Below are 4808 nucleotides of genomic sequence, written 5' to 3' on the forward strand. Positions count from 1 at the left end.
AGGTGCACACTATTTTGTGTGCACCCTCCAAGAGTGGGGTCTCTGTTTCCCCCAATCCTGTCAAAGTCCTGCAATCAATTCCCACTAGGCTTCAAAGTCTGATTCTCTATGAATTCCTCTTCCCTTTGCCGAACCCCCAGGTTGGGAAGCCTGACTTGGGGCTCAGAACCTTCACTCCAGTGGGTGGACTTCTGTGGTATACGTGTTCGCCAGTCTGTGAGTCACCCACCCAGCAGTTATGGGATTTGCTTTTACTCTGATTGCGCCCCTCCTACCGTCTCATTGTGGCTTCTCCTTTGTCTTTGGATGTGGGGTATCTTTTTTGGTGAGTTCCAGTGTCTTCCTGTCAATGATTGTCCAGCAGTTAGTTGTGATTCTGGTGTTCTCACAAGAGGGAGTGAGAGCACGTCCTTCTACTCCGCCGTCTTGGTTCCTCTCCCACAGATGCTTTTACGCATGTAACCCTTCTTGCACCATCTCAAAACCCCACAAAGTTAATTAAATGTTGAGCTTATTTTCTGTATGGTTAAGTAAGTATTTCATTCATATTTACTAAGTCCTTATTTCTGTCATTCATAAAATGATAACAATGGAGCAATTAATCTGTGAGATTCTAGCTCTTTGCTTCCATATTTAGCTGCACCCAAACTTTTTTTAATAAAGAAGTTTAGCTATAATGTTTGAAACCGAACTTTTCTCATGGCATTTTTCATTTCTGAATTCCTCAGTGTATAGATTAAGGGATTGAACACAGGAGCGATGATGGTGTAAGATAGTGCAAATATCTTATCCTCAGGGAAAGTGGTGGGCAGTCTAAGATAGGTAAATATTGAAGGACCAAAAAATAAAACTATATCACAGTGACATGAGACCCACAAGTAGAGAGGGCTTTGCGTTTTCCTTCAGCTGAGTGATTTCTTAAAGTGAATAATATAATTACATAAGAAAAAAATAAAATCACGAACGTCATTAAGGTCACCATTCCTGAATTGACAAGCATAATGACACCAGTGATGTAGGTATCAGTACAGGCAACTTTTAGCAAAGGAAAAATATCACAGAAATAGTGATCAATTTTATTAGCACCACAGAAGGGTAACTGGATTGTCACAGAAAACTGAGGAAAGGAGTGAACTGCCCCACCAGCCCAAGCGGCTAAGACTAGGAGATTGTACCTTGTCCTGTTCATGATAATCATGTAGTGGAGAGGCTTTCAGATGGCAACATAACGATCAAAGACCATGACTGTAAGAATTAAGACTTCAGTCATTCCAAACAAGTGCTTGGAAAAGACCTGTAACATGCAATTACCGTAGGAAATGGTTTTTCTTTCCACTAGCAGGTCACCAATTACTTGGGTGTAATGCTGGAAGTACAGCAGATGTCCATGGAGGATAAGTGGCTGAGGAAATAGTACGTTGGTTGGTGAAAAAGAGAACAGCATCGAACGGAGATTAGGATCAGAAGGCTTCCTACCAACGAGGCAATATAACAGAATAAAAAGAGCACAAAGCAAAATGCTTTTATGTTCCGGTCATAAGAAAGTCCCAAAAGAATGAATTCTGAGATGTTGCTCTGGCTCTCCATATAGTTCAGATCGACATATATTATAAACAGATGGTTTAAATATCTGACAAGAAAAATCATGAATCTATATTTTAATATAGCACCATAATAATAATATTAAATTTACCAAACAATGACATCCAATGAATAACAATATTAATTATTCCTTATAGATAGATTTAAGTTGGTTTCCTCTTAATTAACAAATCTATTGTGTAATAATTCTATCATGGGAAAAGTGAAGTAATTTTCTATATTACCATCAATGATTATAGAATATTTAAATTATTAGATTATAGAGAAAATATTTTACAAGCATTAATTATATAATTTAGATAACAACAAAAGTTTACTTGACATGACTGGCACATTTTTAAAGCATGTTCCTTATTGATAGGGTCAAATGAACTTCTTCCTGAATGATCTGGACAAATTTTCTGTTTATTTGGGAGTGTATACCCACGAATGTAAATTGTATTGAAAATATATCAGCTTGAATTATTTAATTTGTTTGAAGAATTATCTTCCTTGTGACGTGAACAAATAATACAAATTGGGCATTTAAAACTAACATAGTCTTAGAGACCTTAAAAGCAAAGAAGGATTGAAAATGATTCAGCAAAATATAGACTATCGACTGAAGGAAGTTGTGAAAAACAATCAACAAATTCATTCCTTTCTTTTATTTTATGTGTTTTATATACAAGCTAGGCAATAAAAATTAACAAAAGAAGTTGATATAGAATGTAGCTCTAAGATAGATTTATTGTCAGTAGTCAGTGACTGTTCCATTAATGAATGGATGGAAGATTTAACATTTTCCTCTTTTGTACAATCTTGAGACATTATTTACACAGAGGAAAATAGCATGTGAAATACAGAGTGCTCTCCGGGAGCTATTTTATAAAAAGTTGAGATGTTAACTGATACTCAGTGGGGATGTAAACCCTACAGTACACGTTCAACTGCAGTCTGGTTAGATGTAGGCACCATATCTGGGCACTCAGGTGACTTTATGAAATACAGAATGCTTTTGTAGTGAAGTTACTTGGAAGTTATTATTTACAGTGACTCACAAATTCCACACTTGTTTCTTTAAGATCATTTTAGATGGTAAATAGGTAATTAGTGCAGCATTTTAAAATGCTCAATACTATGAGAAACCAATTCTATTTTAAATTATTATTCAACTCTAATTACACCAAGAAAAACACCTCAATTTGTTCCTACTATGAATTCAGTATTGCTAGAACGCTTCCTTACCTCTTTTTTTTTAACAAAGCAAAGATAACCATCAGGCTCATAGTGTTCAACAGTTAACAGTACCTAAATAGAGATTAATATTTTTTGTTTAATTTCCTCCTTACCTTATTATAGCTAACAATGGTTCCTTGTTTAGGAGAGGGCATACTGTTTATGCCACTGATAGATTAATTTACCTAAAACAAATTGATTTAAAGATAACCATTAGATCGATAGGTTAGTAAACAACTTAAACTGGGTATCACTTGATATATCTAAACCACCAATTTTCAATAAAAGAGACTCAAATAAAGATAATCTAAGTAATTTCTTAGCATGAGAAAGTAATACACTGTGGATACGGAAGGACAGATGTTCTGATTTCCACTCAGTGTGGGGCTGCTTCCTATGCTTGAGAGCCGAGCAAGATGAGGTGTCATGGAGGATAGCAGTGAGAGAAAGTATTTTGAGTCCTAATCTCAATAGAAAAAAAATATGCAAGGTGACAGGTTACCAAGTCACCCTATCTGCCTTTATGACTAATTTTGGGGATATATCTTGCAGTTAGTATAAATATGTGGTCCAGCATTCTCTATTATAAATCACTGTGAAATAATTTTCCATCAGCTTTAGCAAAATGTGCATTTCTTAAGGTAGGATTCTGGCTCTTTCTCTAGATCAATAAAGATATTTAGTCCACTATAGGTCTTAAAATACCATCCCAAATTCTGAGGGAAAATACTTTTATGACCAGTGCAGGAGAAAAAGAAACAGGTGATTACAGTCAGATGAGAGAATTACTGTCATTGAAACACAGAACACATATATTCTTGATCATATATTCTCAATTATCTCAATTTGTCAAATAATTGAAATCATAGATGAAGAAAGGAAGAAATATTATGCACCCACTCTATAAGTGATTAGAATAGTGGCAACAAAGAAAGAGGTAGAAACATGAAGTATAATAAACTCAATAGTAAACTGTTTTGATTCAAATTGTGTTTTTATAGCAGTAACAATCCAAATATACAAAGAAAACTATTACCTAAATATTTCCAATAGTTTGATATTAAGTGCAATATGCCTTTATTTTTGTCTTATTTCACTGTAATTGTAGTTATATAAGGTGGATGTGTAGAATTTAAAATCTGAGCAATCATGCTAATGTTCCATGAGAAATCAATCACCCATTTCGAACGCAGACACTATCCAAACATTTTTCTCATCAGTTTTATTAAATATCTTCTTGTCCTATATACCAAACTCTTTTAATAAGAAACTCAGTAAATGGAATTAACTTTCTCCCCTTCCATGCCATTTATGAACATTGAGCTTATTGCTAACCTCTTAAAGCAGCATTGTTCACATTTATAGATTTGATATACTACTACATAATTCAGAAAGATAGTGAATAAGACAAAAAATAATTTGAAATACCTCAGGAAGCAATCCCTCCTGAGATACTCGCTTTGCTGATTCTTCCCCAGTATTTAAACCTGAAATAAAATGGAGTGATTTACAAACCAATTATTCAAACACATTTATGTCAGTTCTCTAAAATTATTTTGGAAATCAACATGTCTTAGAAAGTCGTATATATTTGCAAGGGGAGTGGAACGTAAGTAAGTGATGGAACCAATGAATCTTCAGACCAAAACAAAAACACACATATATACATACATACATATATACATACATAAATAAATAAAAATAAATGTTTTTAAATTCTCACAAAAGCAAACATACATTTTCAGTCCTGGGAGTCATTTAGTTTATTCCCATGCCTAAAACAAATTTGGTTCAGAAGAGCAGAATATGACTTATATGACAATGCGAGGATTAATAGGCTTTTGAATAGTCTAAGAAATTATATTCCCAGAGGCATTTCTAACCAGAGCTTCACCAAAAGCCTCTGAGCTTCTGTCCAAGGTCATGTCCCTGGAGCTGTGGGCATTGTCTGACTATAACTTTCTCCTCATCCTTGTGTTAGCCTGGGT

General features: G+C 34.5%; 1 pseudogene; it reads right to left on the reverse strand.

Moving 5' to 3' along the window:
• Window positions 1–671: 671 nt before the first annotated feature.
• On the reverse strand, window positions 672–1587 carry LOC130708871 (olfactory receptor 4P4-like; annotated as a pseudogene).
• Window positions 1588–4808: the final 3221 nt, after the last annotated feature.

Source organism: Balaenoptera acutorostrata, chromosome 9 (genome assembly GCF_949987535.1).
Source record: "Balaenoptera acutorostrata chromosome 9, mBalAcu1.1, whole genome shotgun sequence".
Taxonomy (NCBI): domain Eukaryota; kingdom Metazoa; phylum Chordata; class Mammalia; order Artiodactyla; family Balaenopteridae; genus Balaenoptera; species Balaenoptera acutorostrata.